We start from the raw sequence: 18,729 nt of genomic DNA on the forward strand, positions 1-18,729 counted from the left end.
GTTTACCTATGTGAAAAGAGCTCCTGCCCCTTCAAATGGATATTCTAGTCAGTAATTATTTGAAAATTTATGATGGTGTTTACCTCTTGAGAAAGAGAAGAGATGTGTTTAAGGAAGGCCGGGAGGTTAGATTGGCGTGTGTTTTGGAGTGTCTGCAGTGTTCTATTTTCTGACCTTAGTGACATTTTCATGGTATTAACTTTACAGTTTCATTAACTAGACATGTAAGTTGTATTCATTTTTCTGAATGTTATTTCATGATTATGCCCATTTAGCATTTTAGCCTAAATGTGTCCATTCTGAGTGAACAATTTACATTCTAGAAAACTGTCCCAAGCAAATAATCAAGGATGTACAAAAATTTAGCTCACTATATGATTAATGCAATAATGATTATTATAATAAGCAAAAAGCCCACTTAGAGTAAATGAAATATTTCAAGTTAGGTTGAATTATTTATGACATATATAGTGATATAAAATATATTCATGAATTTTACTGAATATAAAAGAATAAAATAAGATACAGCTTGTATGATTCCATTTTTGAGAAAAACCTGAAAAGGATTACACTGAAATACTAAAAGCATTTCTCAGAGGCCTATTATGGTTTGTTTTTCTTCCTCTTTCTTATCTCTGCTTTTAGATTGTTCTATAATGATATGTGCATTGTACCATTTTCGTAATAGCAATATCATCAAAAATAAATGAACCCAGTGGGCATAATAGTCAAAATGTGTCAGGGATCGTGAACACTTGCATCCTACTGAGTCGGCTCTTCAGTGCTGCCTAAATCTTGAACATACCTCATAGGAGCAACACTGAGGGAAAAAATGGGGATAGTGAGGTTAAATATGAGCTCAACTGCTTCAAGCCATATCTTTTCTAATTTAGTTTTTTAACTCGAAGTTACACAATAGCATAAAGAGGCGTGTTGTTTTGGGAAAGCCTTGTTAGAAAAAAGCAACAGTATCATGCCCCCTCCCCATTTCCTGCCTCCCCAGGTGCCAGTTTCAACTGACCCTTTTAGTGTTGCCTTCCTCTGCTAAATGCATTTGTACTGTTTCATTTTTGTAGTTTTAAGCATTATCTACTGACTTGCCACTACAAAAGGTGAAGATTTTTATTTTTTTCACTAAAGCATCTTTGCCCATACTACACGTCCTGTCCTCATAACTTACCAAATCACAATTTTGGTTATAAATATTTAGTGTGTGTGTTGCCACAACAGGGCCTGCAGAAACCACAGCTGAGTCACGTAGTATCCTATCCATGGCCACTGAAAACTTGTTTCGTTTTTCTTGGGTTTTCAATGTTCTTCTCTCTCCTGTTGTATTAACCTCAAACTCTTCCTCTTGTAAACCTCCTCTCGGTTCATCCAGTATCAGGTTAACAATTTATCAGGTTAACAGTTTTACCTGGTAAACATTTATCAGGTGTATAATTTTTTTAGAGACACATTTTCCAGAGTTTCTGACTGACTCTGAACTGGTTGCTCACTCAGGATCTCTTTTATTTTCCTGGTTATTCCTTTCTCACAACAATTTATTTTTTTGCATTTTATATGTTCCAATCTATTTCCTGGGGTGGGGGCAGTAGGCATATATCTTTTAAAATTTACATCTTGGCAGGGACAGCTTGCCCATTTTTCAGCCTTTGAAGGTAATTTGGAAACTCAACATGTGGTTGGATGACAATGTGCTAGATCCGGCACTATGCTACATCAAAGTAATACGCATCCCTCACGGTCTCCTGTTATCTGCACATCTGATAACCATGCTCTTTGTCTTCATTTAAATCATGAGCTGGCAAACTCCAGCCAGGGCCAAAGCTGGCCTGCTGCCCAATTTGGAAACAGTCTCCCTGGAGCGGGGCCACGCTCGTTTGTCTGCATATTGTCTACGGCTGCATTTGCACTATAGTGCAGAGCCGAGTGGTTACAACAGAGACCATATGATCCAAAGCTCAAAATATTGACTCTTTGGCCCTGTAAGGACAAAATTTGCCAACCTCAGCTTTAAGTTGTGGATAAAACATACTGAATGTGACAAGACTAAATCTAAGCCCCCTGGTGAGGTGTCAAATCTCCCTGGAGGCTGAGGTTGATGTTGATTCATTAACCAGTATAATTAGACAGCTGGAACAGATCTATCAAACTGCATGATTTTTAGGTTGTATGTATCAAGTGCATAAGTTAAAAATTTATCAAAATGAATGGTGACCTTGTATTAAATGAGTTGTCTTAAAAGATAAGAAATCCCTTATGACTTTCTGTTTAAACAGTGATAACATTCAAACACAAAAGCATCGCATCACCATAGGGAATATTTATACACAGGAGCCTAGAATCCTATACATGGAATTCTATGGAGCATGGAATCCAAATGGATTCTAGGAATTACCAAAATGGATTCTAAAAAATATTAAACCTGCGGAAGGAGAAAAGAATGTATTAATGCTATAAGTGTGTGAAATGCTGCTCTTGGAGGTTTACAATATGTTAATATATAAAAGATTTTTAGAATTCCTGCCCAAAACAAAATCTCATCAACTCTGTTTATGCAAATATGACCCACTGGGAATAATTTCTTTCAATTTTATAACTCTGGGATTCCATCTTATCTGCATTTACATTACAGGAAACATTGTCAAATGCTTTGCTGATGTCATTGGTACTAACCAAATGATTAATGAATGATATTTTTCATGGTTTTCAGAAACTCTATCGCCTTTATGGTTCTCTATTAGAGCATTGTTTTACCTGGAAGCTAGCCCAAAAGAAGCTGACCATTGACCAGACAGAAGCAGAGCACTAAGATAAATGGTGTTTATCACCCACTCTCTCACTCTCCCTTATTCTGAGCCCAACAGAAAGGAATGAGAAGATGAAAGCAATAACAGTTTAGCTGAGGACAATGGCATCACTTGTAACTGTTGGAAGCAACTGGAATGCTCGACACTCAGCAAGCCAGAAGCAGATGGCAGGACAGCCCCTCAGCAGGCTTATGGTGGAGCTTGTCTTGATATGTACAGTACAGTCTTGGGCTGTATTGGCCAAGGCTTTCATGCTGCATTTGGTGGAGCTCCATGGAGGCCCACTGACAGATGACTGTCCCGTCATCTCTCTCTCTCACGAAGTCCTCTCTGCTATGCCAACATTTTGACCACCCTTTCCTTACCTGTCAGAGGTGATCTGAGCTCTTAGAAAAAAATAATGTATTTGAGCACTTAGTCATCAGCTTATACAGTAATGATAAAATACTATAAACGTAACACTTCTGCTCACTACACACTGGCTACACACTAAGCAAGAGCCAAAAGTTATTTCTTTTCACACAAAGAATGAAATGGGAAGGATTCCAGTGAATTGGAATCTTCTCTCCTTCCATTAATTTTAATGATTTACTTCATGTTACATTATCTCACTCAAAAACCAAGCTGCATTATCATCCCCATTTTGCAGGTAATTTATACCCTTAACCAGACTGATTAAATAACTTGCCAAATGTCTCAGAATTGAGCCAGGATTCAATACTTAGACATTTTATCAGCAAACCCAGGCTCATTTTAACAAGCTATGCTGCCTGTCCAAATACTCTTCATTTTTCTCATTCTACAATTTTATCAGCTAGTAAATCTATTTTAAAAAAACTACAAGTAAAATTACCTGTGGCTCACATTATATTCTGGTGGATAGCATTGACTTATGGATTCAATGAAATCTCCATCAAAATCTCAGCAGGCTTTATTTATCATAGAAATTGAAAAGCTAACTCTAAACTGTGTATAGAAGTGCAAAAGGCCTGGAAAAAGCAAAATAAATGTGAAAAGAACAAAGTTTTAAGACATACGCTCCATGATTTCAAGAGTTACTATAGAGCTACAATAATCAAGACACTGCAGTATTAGGATAGACGTGTAGATTAATGGGAAAAATAGAGAACGGAAGTAGATCTACACTTCTATGGGCTACAGATCTTCAACAAGTACCAAGATAATTCTGTGGTGAAAGAAAAGTATTTTCAATAAATGATGTTGGGCCAATTGTGTATCTGTACACAAAAATTAAATTAAATTAAAATGAATCTTCACCTTTATCTTACACCAAATATAAACATTAATTTGAATGAACTATAGGTTAAAATTAAAATTATTAAACTTTCAGGAGAAAAGCATCATAAATATATTTGTGAAGTGAGGGTATGGAAAGCTTACAGATAAAATACAAAAGCATAAATCATGAAATAAAAAATTGATACACTGGACTGTGTCTAAGTAAAACAACCCTGATTTCTAAAACATATTGTTAAGAAAATAAAAAGGCAAGCCACAAACTTCAAGACCGTAGCCACAGCACATTAATCTCACAAAGAATCTGTATCCAAAATATATTAAAAATTCTGGTCATTTTTTTAAAAAGAGAACAAAACAAAAAAACTAATAAAAATGGGCAAACATTTAACTAGTTTCATCACCAAAAATATATATAATGGGCTCTGGCCAGGCAGCCAGTGTTCGATATGCCGAGGTTGTGGTTTCAATTCTCAGCATACAAGAATCAACTAATGAGTGCATAAATAAGTGGAACAACAAATAGGTCTCTCTCTCTCTCTCTCTCTCTCTCTCTCTCTCATCAATAAGTACAAATTTTTTTCAAAAAGAAAATATAATGGTGCACCTGTAAGCTCATTTAAACATTGCTCAATGTCATTCATTAGTTATCAGGATAATCAAGCCTAAGTGCTCATCAGTAAATGAGCAGATCAAAAAATGGTGGTAGGTTTACACAATGGAATACTACGCAGCAGAAAGAAAGGAGGAGCTCTGCCCTTTGCACTTAGCACTTAGCATTATGCTAAGTGAAGTAAGCCAGGCAGTGAAAGACCAATACCATATGATCTCACCTGTAAGTGGAACTTAATCAACCAAACAAACAAGCAAGCAACATAGAACCAGAAGCATTGAAATGAAGAACAAACTGACGGTAACCAGAGGGGAGGTGGGAGGGGATAATGAGGGGGAAGAGGGGAAGAAACATGTGTAAAGGACCCATGGACAAAGACAACAGGGGAGGATTGAATGTGGGAGGTGGGAGTGGGTAAGGCAGGGGAGAGTAATGGGAGGAAATGGCAACAACTATAATTGAAAAACAATTAAAAAATAAAAAAATGACAATATAGAACCTGTCACAAATTTTTAAAAAATTAAAGCCATGAATAGATACCCACCCACTAAAATGCCTAAAATTAAAATATTGACCCTCCAATAAGTGTTGACAAGAATGTGGAGCCACTAGAACTGTTTATACATCTCTTTAAGGACAACAAAACAGTGCTGAGACAGGCTCAGCCTCTTTACAGAGCTCACCTCTGGGAACCTGGAAAGCCATTGACTCTGCACCTGCATGAAGAACCGAGCTCCCCCAAAGCCAGACCCCTGCAGAAGTCTGGGAGGTCTGATTCTTCACTATTGTGTCCAGAACCCTCCCTTTATCCTCTCCCTCCATTTCATTTGCAATAAACACCCTCGTCTGCATGTTTTGCCTCCTCTCTTGATTTCCATTAGGAGAGACAAGAACCCCTTCGCAGGTGTCAACACAAATGCTTTTGAAAATAGCTTGGTAGTTTCTTAGATAGAAACTCACCATGACTCAACAATTTGATTCCTAAATATTTATCCAAAGAAGTGAAAAATGTATATTCCAATAAAGATGTGTACTTGAATGTTCAGCAGCTTATTCATAACAGCCTGGAATTGTTCAATAACAGTTGGGTGGACAAACAAATTATGGCCAGTCTGGAAAGTATCCAGCCATGTAATATGAGAAATAGAGATATTTATGGAAGAAGACACAAGATACATTGTATTTTGGATACAATGTAACTAGGATAATGACACCTCAGTTCTCTTTAAAGTAGGTACCTTGGGACTTCACACAGTTCTCCCAGCATCTCTTCCACTGTTCAAAACACTGAAAAATTCTTTGTTGGAATAGCCATTAGCTGCCCCCTACTATTTTACTGAATCTCATTGAGGGTCTGAAATCTCATCCCTTTCAAAGGCGATTTTTGTTTTGTGAAAAGGCAGAAGTCACAGGGCACCAAATCTGGGCTGTAGGAGGGCTGAGTCACCTGGGTGATTTGATGTTCACCAAAAACCTCCAGACAGATGTGATGCATGAGCAGGCACATTTTCATAATGAAGCTGCCAATCACCAGTTGCCCATAGCTGCAGCTGTTTTGGTCATATTGCATCTCTCAATTGATGAAGAATGTTGAGGTAGTACTTCTTATTAATTGTTTAGTCTGGAGGGGCATCCTGTGATGGACAACACTTTCCTAATCAAAACACAGTTAACATGCTCTTGATTTCACAGCACCTTCTTCAGGCATGGAGAACCAGGTGACTTCCATTGGGATGACGGGGCCCTCATTTCCAGATTATAGTCAGAGACTAATGTTCATCTCCGGTTATGACCTTGGGAAATCTGGTTCATTGGTAGAGGTTTGAATCAAACCATTAGCAGCTGCAGCATGATGTTCCTTCTGCTCTGGTACCAGAAGCCATGGAATGAATTTTGCTACAACATGTTTCATGCCAAGATCCTGCATTGAAATCTCAGACACAGTAGCTTTTGAAATCTCCATCAGCTCCTAGATCTCACACTGTCAGTCACCAATCTTTGTTGATTGCGGCCCCCACACATTCAACATTCTCAGGTGTTCTGCTTTTTGCAGGTCTTCTAGAATGTGAATCACTTTTAACATATTCTTTATCATATTTGAAGCACTTGTGCCATACTTTTATTTGCTCTGCACTCACTGTATCATCCCCAAAAGACTTCTGAATCCTCCAAATAGTTTCCATGGAGGAATCTTCAAGCATAATGCAAAATTTGATAAAAATGTGTTGCTCTACTCACTCAGTCATTTTGAATGTGATGGCCACACAGTACACATGCTTTCTCATCAATGTCTACTGCCCCCACTGACTAGTACATTGAGGTCATTATTGTTCGTGCATATGTATTCCAGTCCACTCTTCTTCGCTGCCAGGTTACATTGATGTCACATAAACCGTTCTTACGTTAACAAGGCTGGACATTGTCCAGACAGACCCCATGCATATGTGCATGTGTGTAATACAGAGACACACACAACAGTGTGATGATAGAGGGAAAGGGCATGGGGAGCAGGTGGAGGTAGGCAAACAGGGAAAAAATGGGGGTGGAAACAGACTTTGGGGTGATGGGCGCATGATGCAGTGTGTAGATGCTGTTTTATTGAGTGGTACCCATGAAACACATGCCCCAATACATTCAATTGAAATTCTTAAAAATCTTGTAAAAAAATAAAATTATATAGAGAAAATGGCTTTATTACCAGATTCCCAGGTAGAGGAAGTAAACTTTTAACACACCAGACATAACACATCCGCCAGGCAGACATAAGGCAGAAAGCTGGCAAAGCTTCCCCATATTTCTTACCATCTCACTTCAGTGCTTCCTCAAAAGTTATCTCTTTGTCATAGTCTTTCAACCAACATATCGACAAATCACCTCAAAGAAATGTTGAAAAAGTACCAGTTGTAGAGAATGTCATCAGGAGACACTCCCCTGCCTAGCTGCTCCCAGGATCTAATAGAGGGGCACCCAAGAAGGGACAAAGTCCTGGCAGCAGGAACCTGATGGGGCAGACAGTACTGAGAGCTCTGACAAGTTCAAGACTATAGAAACGTTAGTGGAGTGCCTGAGAAGTTTCCCAAACACAGTGTAGCTGCTCAGGTGTAACTGGATTGACTCCGTATCTCCTCCAACATGATCACTCTTTTCTTGACTCTCAAGATGTGCCTGTGTGTAGAAGACAAGGATACACAGTAATCTCTGTAGGACCCATGCAGTTGCATATAGATAAGTTGCTCAATAATTTTCAATTACTTTAGTTCTTATAGAAAAAAATACAACTGAATTTCATTCTAACGAAAAATCTGTGGTGTTTGAAATGCTGCAAGCTTAACAAGGTCACTGCCTCAATTCAGTATTTGAGAAAAGCATCTGTAAGTGATGAAATGGATCTTGAATGGTGGGGAGACAAACCCTTGAGTCCTGTCCTGCATGTTCTCCAGAGTGAGTGTGCTGAGCTGAACAGAGGATTCACGAGAGAGTTATACAGCACAATTAACATGCTTTGTCAAATTCTAATCCAAAGTTTTGGAAAAATACAGACTTTGTGTTTCCCATTTCACTTAAAAGGAAAGCTTTTTAACATGCCATGTCTATGATCAGTGTAGCATGCAATACGTAGGAGCATTCATCTCAAACAGTTGCTAACTAGACCTCTTTGAGACTTCATTGTGAGAGCTTGTCCTCTTTCAGCTCAGTGATCTTTTGTCTGCAGAAGAGAAAAGTACTGGCGCTCTAATTAAGGATGATCTGTGAGATTACCCTCCATAAATTCCTTATTAGGAATACAATTCAAGGATATATTAATTCTTATGAAAGCTGCCATTTTCCCTCCAATGTATGGCTTTTGTAATTAAAATATTTTTGAGCCATGAGAATAGGAAATTCACTTACTCCAAAAAAAGAAGAGAAATATAGAATTATATAAACTTTAAAATTAAAAAAATTTTTCATGTGTTCTAGCATTTAAAAATTTTCTTAGTGTTTTAGCAAGTCTGGTTCACAATAGAATTGGTGCTATAGGTAGATTAGAATGGCATTACATAAAAATAAGCCAAGATAAAAATATATGCATAATTTACTAACTTTTCTATTTTGTTCTGAACCCACATTTTTTTGGGGGGGTGGGTCATAAAAAACACTGTTAGGTGTTCTTTAGCAGGCTTCCCTAAGAAATAAAAATAAAGTTGTTCTTTTAAAATATTGTACTTCAGGCACTTCTGAAATTACTCAAGAATATTTGAATGTGTTCATTAAACTGAGATAATAGGTTTGATATTGACAACTTAAATGTGTAATTTGCATTTTCATCAAATTTATGAGTCTTCATTCTGAGTTCAAAATAACTATTGTAGTGATACAGAGAGAAGTATCATCTGATACTGATCAGATATCAGATCATTGGAGAGAAGCAGGGAGATTCAGGTGCCGGAGGAGTTTGCTGAGGCAATGGTGAACAGTCAAGGATGGGATTGACTGAGAAGCTGAATGCCTCCAGAGCTCACAGAATTATGGGCAAGAAGATTTGAAGTAAAAGAAGGGCTCCTAGAAGGGTGAGGGTGGCCCCTCTCTGGCTCTTGGCCCATCTTCTCCCTCGAGGATGCTGGGATGATCGTGCTGCAGCTGCCTGTGTTTCCCAAAGGACAGTATTTTTTTTTTATTTTAACTGTTGTTCAAGTACAATTTTCTGTCTTTTACTCCCATCCCAGCTCACTCCCGCCCCGTGCTCTCCACCTCCCTCCATTTCCACCCACCTTAGTTTTTGTCCACGCTGTCCTTTATACTTGTTCCTGTAAATCCTTCTTCCCCTTTTCCCCTGAAATTCCCTCCCCTTGCCCCTCAGGTCCCTGTCAGCCTGTTCTCTATTTCAGTGCCTTTGCTTATATTTTGCTTGCTTGTTTGTTTTGTTGTTTAGCTTCCTGTTAAAGGTGAGATCATATGGTATCTGTCTTCCACCGCCTGGCTTATTTCACTCAGCATAATGCTTTCCAGTTCCATCCATGCTGTTGTAAAGGGTAGTAGCTCCTTCTTTCTTTCTGCTGCATAGAATTCCACTGTGTATATGTACCATAGTTTTTTGGTCCATTCATTTACTGATGGGCACCTAGGTTGCTTCCAACACTTGGCTGTTGTAAATTGTGCTGCTATGAACACTGGGGTGCAGTATTTGGGGTGGGAAGGAATTCCCAGAGCAGCCTAGGATCAGGCTGGCCTGGCAGAGGGTGGCAGGGTTATTCTTCTTTGGGTGTCTAGAGGGGATGAGCTGTGAGGCAGAAGGCAGCCATTCTTCCAAAACTGTGTAGCTTTTGCATCTTATGTTTTTTTTTAGTTTGTAAACTAACCCTATAGAAATAACTAAAAACTAACAGGGGGAATGATAGGAGAACTCAGGTGTTAACAAGTTTAGCTTTAATTAATAAGCCCAAGTGACTAATTCATGTGCAAAGCTGTTATTCCAAAATTACAAAGCTTTTGAATGAAGTCTCCTTTCCCTTATTACCAAACCTTTATCTCTAGAATTTTGCCTAGAGGGTGGCAGAGGTCAGCAGGACCCTAATTTCAGTTCAGTGTCATTAGAACTGATTGGCACTCATCGTTGGGAAGGGGAAGATAAAATGTGGCTAGAGTCGTAGGGCTATGGTGACAATCCATTATGCTCAGAAAAAAGGTGCCATTATTGGTCTAAGCCTTAAATAAGAATACCCTGCACAAACATTATTAGAAGGACCTGTCCAGCTCTAGGATCTGTAATTTTACAATTCAATTCCAGTTCACTTATTGGTGGAATTGGCCCCTGAATGAACTGTGTTGTTCTCTACAGTTCCATACTCTGCCTGTTGGGGGTTTTGAGATGGTAAAATAATCAGCATCACTCCGATTTCTACCAAAATTCTCCACAGTTGAGAAATAGGACAATGGAATAGGCAGGTAAAGGTGAGGGCATAATTGAAGAATGTGACTCGTATCCTCAGGTAAATAGAGTTCTTAGTACTGAACCTAAGAGTTCATCCAGGGAAGTTTGGGACTGAGAACAATTGGCATCAGGGTGAGCCTGTCCCTTCACTTCTCCCCTGTTTTTCTCTCCCCACAGAGCCTGCCTCTGGGGGGAAGGTCAAGGAGAATGTTTATTCCTTGTAGACAACAGTCCTCAGTGAACATGGCTGGGCTGACATGCTCAGATTCTCCTTCTAAAAATCACCAGATTTCTCTCTAAGGGTAAAATGATAGGAGACACGGAATCAGATTGATTTTTTTTCCCACATGGAAGGAAACATCAGGAAGGATTCATCTTTTAATACGGTCCTTGGAAAAACTGCAGTCAGGTGTGTCCTATATCAAGGGTTGGTGGCCTGAGACTGTATAATTTTTGTTGTGTAATCCAAAGAAAGCAAGCAGGTTTTGTCCTGTATCATACATCTTAATTCTGTGACAGTCTTCTTGGAGCAGCAGTTGGTCAACATGGTGAAGCTATGTGTGTCCTCTGTGGGAAAGGTATCCTGGTGGATTAGTCACACCTGCCTGAGGGAGTTACGGGGAGGTGACTGAGTATAGGCCAGCAATCTTTCATCATGACCCCCGGGCTCTATGAACGGGGCCCTGTGAAATCAGGAACCATCCAAGGAGACGAGGGGGAAATGCATAATCTGGGTTCCAAGTCCTGGTCTCATGTCTGCTCGCCTCAAGTGTCTTTATTCTGTTGGTCCCCAACTCAGAAACACAAAGGCATCCTGCTGCCTCTGCTGCCACCTCTGTAAGTCCTTTCATATTCTTTGCAGGACTGTTCTGTGCCAGTCCACATGGGCTCTGTCTCCTCTCCCATATAAACGGATTACCATATTTTGCCATGTATAATGCACCGCCATGTTTTTGGCCCAAACTTGCAGGAAAAAAAACTTTTCACTTTAATCTTTTAATTCAATTATTTAGTTATTTATATTTAGATGCTTGTTTTTTATATTCTAAAGGAATTTAAGCATTTATTTTTGGACATAACTATGCTACAAGAAATTTTATGTAATAAATATTTACAAACCACAAGAATGGGTACAGGTATTTCAGGTACTACCCATGTATAATGCACATCCTCATTTTTCCCTCAAAAATTTGGGCAAAAAAGTATGCATTATATATAGCAAAATACAGCAACCAATCTCTGCAGAACCTTCTAGCTATTACAAGGTAGAATATGATTAGGAATCAAGCAATTTGTATGCTACCATCTGAATGTTCATGTCACCTCAGAATTTTTATGTTGAAATCCTAACCCCCCAGTGGGATGACTTAGGAGGTGGAAACTTTGGACATGAATGGATCATGAGGGCTGAGCCCTCATAAATGGGATTAATGTTGTCCCAGGAAAGACTCCACAGAGATCCCTTGTCACTTCCATCATGCTAAGACACAGCAAAAAGGCACAAAGCAGAAAGCTGTGAACAGGCAGAGGACTCGCAGCAGAATGCTACCATGCTGGAGACTTGACATCAAGACTTTCAGCTCCCGGAACTGTGAGAAGTAAATTTTTGTTGTTATAAACCTTCTAGTCTATGGTATTTTTGTTACAGAACCCCAACTGGACTAAGAAACTGTGAATCCTGTAAAGTAGTTGAATACAAGTACACTTTTCTTGGAAAAGGGTTCATGGCTTTCATTAGACCTTCCAGAAGATCTGGCCACAAGAGGTAAACTGTTTGCTTGTCACATGCCCTGACACAGATGATGGACAGATCATAGTCCCAATACAACAAACTCTCCTGAAATACCTTCTTTGTCATAAATACTTCAACCTGGACCACTTTCCCATCTAGAAACAAGTCCAGGATGTCCTGTCTCAGAAGCAGCAGAAAGAGAGTTTGTGTGTGCTGAGAGCTCGGGGGTGTCCCTTCACCATGCTAGGCTGTAATCCTGGCTTCACTGCTACAGCACTAAACCTGACCTGCTCAGATTTCTACCAAACCATCCATCCCATGGCCTGGCTTTTGGAAACATCCAGTGACCCTGCTCCCTGAGAATTTCTGAACTCTGCTTTTTACCAGTCAGCCGAGTTTATCACTTTTTCCAATAGGAAACTGAGTGAAGTCTAGTGGTGTTGAATTTCCCCTGGAACTCTACAAGTGCTGGATAGGGAGCAGACACAGAGAGGAACTTGGCTGAGCTGGGGTCCTCCTTGAGTTCATGATACCTTCTACTGAGCCAGAAATGCCTGCTCTGCAAGTGTTTGCTACTGTTCGCGGGTGCAGTTTTTAACACAGGGAAGACAATTAACCATTTTACCTATTTTGGAACTATGAAAAATTCTCAGACTGGCCCTTCACTAGACTCCGTTTTCCAAATAGCTTCTCAAAACTCTGTCTGTAGAAGCTGTAGCTAAATTATTGGAAAGAGCTTAAATTTGTCTTATTCTCCTCATAAATTTCTAACTTCCGATCTTCCACTGAGATAGAAGAATTACTGGAAGAACTCCTACTTTGTTTTTCACTTCTTTGCATAGTACAAACTCAAAAATGAAGGAGAGTTGTGTATACAAACTTTAAAACAAAGAAAAACCCCACTTTCCTAGATCTCCAGCTGATGAAGCCCAGACCTTAGCAACTGTCTTTGATTTATCATTTTAAAAAGTACTTAAAGATGTTTTATTCTATTTAACTGAAGGTAAATGTGAGAAAAAAATAAGGAGGGCACATAAAATTAAAACAATCAAATTGTTCTCCTAGATTCTCTGAGTCTCTCTTTCCTCTTACTTCCTTACATAATGTTAAATTACAATTTAGAGTCAAACCTTAGTTTATAAAGGGCATAATGCTATCTGTTCCCTCTACTTGTCCTTTGGTTCCTTCTCTGAAGAACTTGACCTCTAGGCTAAATTATGTAGTTGCCAAATTATTTTGTCATTATAAGTTTTCCTCAGTGCCTAGGAGTCTCTTACTCATAAATATTCTAGAGGTGCTGACAAAGCTTCCTCCAGACTAAGTCAGGAAAAGACACTGGGCTTTTCCTCATTCCTCTCTCATCCACCTCATGAACAAGAGAGAATTACTCCCATCTACTCTCCAGAAAACAAGCCCACTGATTCTTAAGCCCACTCTGATGGAAAGGCAAGAAACTTTGAGTTAAAGGTGGGAGAGACAACTAAATCTTGTCACCATGCAGAACTGGTAGCCACTGTGGAAGTTTCTCTGAACTCAGAATCGCGCCTCTCCACACACACAGCCCTGACCATACCCCCGCCCCAACTTGGACTCTCAATTTAAGATGGGAGGTCCTGAGGGAATATCATCTACCCTACATCCTCAGGAATGCATCTAGTAACAACTTTCTCACCCCAAGGAAGCAAGTCAGGCACAGTTGAACTTGGAATGTTTTCAAATCAAAAATCTCTTACCCTAAGCTCAAGTCTCCAAATTCTTATTGAATCAAATTCATAAATTTTCACTTACAGAAGTGACAAATTCTCTTCTCTCAAGTCATTCCATTTGAAAAAAACAATTTGGATTTCTTAGTTGGATAGAATAGATAATAACTTAATTTGCTACAAAGTTTATGTTAGTTTGCTTCATTATGCTAATGATTGCTAGTCACTAGAAATATCAGTAGGTTAAACAACTATTCCTTTCTTGTTTTCATTTAAAAGGTTTTGTAAAAAAAAAAATCTGTGGAGAAATCTAGAGTTACACTCAAATAACACACACAAAAAATTTCCAAGTATTTCTTAGTACAAATGTTGATACACTGTACTTAACTAAAAAGAATCTACTTATGAAAATATTTTTAGTGGTCTGTGAAACATCATTAAATTTAGAAGAATTCTCTTCTAAGTAATTCTCTGTGAAATCTAAGTATTATATTACAGCACTTAATTTCATTTATATGATTGTTTGTACTGATATTCAAATCAATATTTTTACTTAAAGAAGAAAAAAAGCCTCTGAGTTATATAATACATTCTTAAGATTTAATCCCTGTCTTCATATCTGAATGTCATTTCCAAACCCACTTAAAGTAGATAATTACAAAGTAAGTTAGTCATGAGACTTCCTTTTACAAACTGTATATTGTAGTGAGGTTCAATTTTAAATTCCTCTCCAGAGTTACTTCTCACAAGTTTTAAATATGATGCATTTAAAGGTGATGCAATTTTAAAAATGGATGCCACCAACACAGCTTGACCAATGTCTAGCCAAATAACATTTCCAACCTAGAGTCATTTATAAAGTCTGATAAAATTTTGAAAGTGAAATATGTGTCCTAAATCTGATCTATGACAGGGATACTATAAACATGCTCTGAAGGTGTCAACTTGAACTGAAAAACCCTTCCCAGGAAACATTGGGTAGCTCAGTGTGATTCTGGAGCTTCTGTGGTTCCCTGAACTACATCAAGTTCAGTTTAGCAAGGGTCCTTTAGAAACACTCCATCTCCAAATTGTCTCTAGGAAACAGAGGAATGATGAATGATCTTTAAGTGGACTGATTTACCTCCAATATGGGGCTCACCATATTCAGAATTCAGACATGGCTGTAGAAAGCTTTCCATCATCATGAACATCTAAAATTGCTAGGTTAAATCAAAGGATAACAACAGATAAAAGCATCATTTGTATATATCAATTAATTTCATATACAAACAAAGAAACAAAAAGTATACGATTTTGTGGATCATGATTGCTTGATATCTATTCTTTAATGGCATACTCAGTGGTTCCTTAATATTTGATAAAGTTACCGCACTTAATGGCAAGATCATGTAGGCACTTATGTACGCCATGTAAATCTGTCAAAGCTTCTCTGGTTAATGAGCTTTAAGGGTAGCACAATAATAAACTTTGCACTGTTCAATTTTATCAGCATCAAAGACGTGGTATTGAATGGTCTCATACTTTAAAATCATAGACCCTGAGAACTTTGTGGTCAAAATCGTATCAGTGACTATAAGAGCAGAATAAACAAGCTGTGCTCTGGGATAAATCAGAACGTTGAGCATAGAAACACAGTCTTATTTTAGCCTGCAAGCAATGAAATTTTTTTTTCTGATAGACCCAGTCATAACCTTTCCACTTCTACTAGAGCTAGTCAAAACCCTGTTCATTTACCCAACATGATATACAAGTAAATGATCTACTCATATACGGGTAAGACCATGTTTCCAAATGCAGCTCTTCTTCAGCCAGCAAGTATAATAAATTCAGTTTTGTCTTTTATTTGTTTTTGTATTTTTATTAACACTTGTTCCATGAAATGCATTTGTCCGGGCAGATTTTTATGTGCTTGTATTTAGCATGTAACAAACAACTTGGAGCACAAAGAAATCTTAGTGATATATGTTGCTCTTAAGCTAGTCTCTTAATTCTCTCTAAATTATTGTTCAAATATCACAAAGGTTAATAGTCATGGGATTTTTGTCACAACTAAATAAATAAAAAAGGAAGAAATCCTTTGTAAATTAAAAATGCTTAAAAATGTTAACTATTATCGTAGTATATCAAAAGATATACTATCTTTTTCTTAAATTCCACCATAGAGCAAAAGAAATGTAATGTTGCAGTAATAGACATTGAGAAACACTTACGAATTTAAAAAAGCTTTCTTATCATGTTTCAAGTAGATGCTTTTTTTAAGACCCTGAAATTCATGAAATTGAAAAAAAGACATAGCAAAAAAATATAACCTTTGTAAACTATCAATTTAGAAAAATTATTTGCTGTCTCCTTTATACTTTCATCTGCCCACATTATACTGAATGTTGGAGCAGTTATATAACTATGAATAAAAAGATATCAACTAATCTCAAATAACATACATTTATTTAAGCTGATAAGACCAATGCATACCAAATAACTGAAGAATAATATAATACTAAATGATTCAGACCAAAATGCAATGCGAATCAAATAAACATTTTAAATGAAATATTAGCATTCCTTGACAACAAGAATTTCTTTTAAAACAGGGGAATTGCAGTAAGAAAGAAATCCACCAGATTAAAAGAAATAAGTTTTAAATCAGACTGCAGGTATTACAGCAAAAATAATTCTGAAATTCATTTATGTGCTACAGAAAACTACACTCATAGTTTATTTTATAATTATTTTGTCACTAAAAATCTTTATTATATCTAATGTATCATTGGGGAGAAAATCTTACTGACACAATGAATAAAAGTCTGATTCAATGAGTAAAAACATTAGAGGTTAACAGTATGATGTAACTATCATCTAGAGGCCAAAAACATTTAAGTTTCTCAAAACTTAAAATCATCTATGAAAAGAAATTATAGATGCCATGGCCTCTAATCACTTAAAGCAATAAGCACTCTTAGGTTACAAGTTAGAAGAAAATATGTTTTATTTAATTAATAGAATTAGAAAGCTTTACAAGTACATATATTTCTTAAATATACCTGGAGGATTTATAAATGTTGACCTTCAGCATCACATAACTTATGGTGTGTATCTCTAATGAAAGGAAAACAAAACTTTAAAAACTTTAGAAGTATATTTAGAAATTTTAAATTATATTCTTAACTAATTAATTTAAGTAATGTATGATAAAGGCAGTTAGAATATATCTAGAAATGAAAAAAATATATGTATTAAAATTTCTAGGATATCACTTAAATAATACTGAAGGAGAAATTTATAGCCTTAAACTCTTACCTTAGAAGAGAAGAAACATTGAAATTTAATAAACTAATTGTCAAATTTGAGCATTAAAAAAAACAAAAGGAATTTTTTTAAATAAAACAAAAGTAATGAAATGATCAAATAAAAGCAATAATTGCTTTGACAGCACATATACTAAAATTGGAATGACACAGAGAAGATAAGCATGGTCCCTGTGCAAGGATAACATGCAAATTCTTGAAGTGTTCCATATATTTGAGCTGGAGGGCAATATGAAACATAATAATATCCATATAATAGGGAGACCAGAAGGAGAAGAGGAGAAGCAAGGAGTAGAAAACCTGTATGAAAAAGTAATGACAGAAAACATCCCTAATTTCATGAGAGAAAAAGTCACACACATCCAAAAAGCACAGAGGGTCCCAATCAAGTGAACCCAAAGAGACCCACCCCAAGACATATTCTAATTAAAACTGCAAAATTCAAAGACAGAGAATCTTAAAGGCAGCAAGGGAGAAACAGGAGGTAACATACAAAGGAGCCCTGATAAGTCTAGCAGCTGACTTCTCAGCTGAAACATTACAAGCCAGAGAGAATGGCAAGAAATATTTCAAGTAATGAAAACCAAGGGCCTGCAACTGAGACTACTCTATCCAGCCAGGCTCTCAATTAAAAGGGAAGACCTAATAAGGAGCTCCCCAGACAAAAGAAGGCTAAAAGAATACACCTCCACCAAACCAGCACTGGCAAGACATGATAAAGGGACTGCTTTAAGATGAATAAAAAGAGTGAGAGAGAGAGAGAGGAACACAGGTACAAAGGGTAAAAATGGCAATGAATAAGTACCTATCTAATAACCTTAAATGTAAATGGATTAAATACTCCAATCAAAAGACGTATGGTAGCTGAATGGATTAGAAAACATGACCTGCATACATGCTGCCTGGAAGAGACCCAGGCAGTGAGACAAATACCATATGATCTCATCTAAAAGTGGAACTTAATCAGTGAAACAAACCAGTGAGCAAAATAGAACCAGAGACATGGAAATAAAGAACAAACTGACGGTAACCAGAAGGGAGAGGTGAGGGGATAATGGGAAAAGAAGGGGAGGAGTCATCAAGGAACCCATACAAAGGACACACGGACACAGCCAACTGTGTGGGGATTGACTGTGTGAGTGGGGTGGGGGGGTAGGAGAGAGTAACAGGGGGAAAATTGGGACAAGCGTAATTCAACAATAATTAAAACAATAAAGCAGAAATTTATTATTATAATGAAGAAAAACATTGCCAAAAACAGGTTTTTGAAGAGCTTACAGTAAAATAGAAAAAAATCTCTGCTGAAACTGGCCAAGAGAAAAAGAGATAGTGCACATACACAAGTTTGTTAACAATGAGAAGAAGGGAGATATAGCACAGATGCATCAGATA

At 37.5% G+C, this 18,729-nt stretch overlaps 1 non-coding gene across 1 annotated transcript; it reads left to right on the forward strand.

Annotated features, from left to right (window-relative positions):
• The first annotated feature begins 17,450 nt into the window (after positions 1–17,450).
• LOC118974995 (U6 spliceosomal RNA) lies at positions 17,451–17,553 on the forward strand. The gene has a single exon (XR_005063986.1). It is a non-coding gene; the product is annotated as a U6 spliceosomal RNA (small nuclear RNA).
• The last annotated feature ends 1,176 nt before the right edge of the window (positions 17,554–18,729 follow it).

The sequence above is a fragment of the Sturnira hondurensis genome, unplaced genomic scaffold (genome assembly GCF_014824575.4).
Source record: "Sturnira hondurensis isolate 20B ecotype Veracruz unplaced genomic scaffold, ASM1482457v3 Scaffold0020080, whole genome shotgun sequence".
NCBI lineage: Eukaryota > Metazoa > Chordata > Mammalia > Chiroptera > Phyllostomidae > Sturnira > Sturnira hondurensis.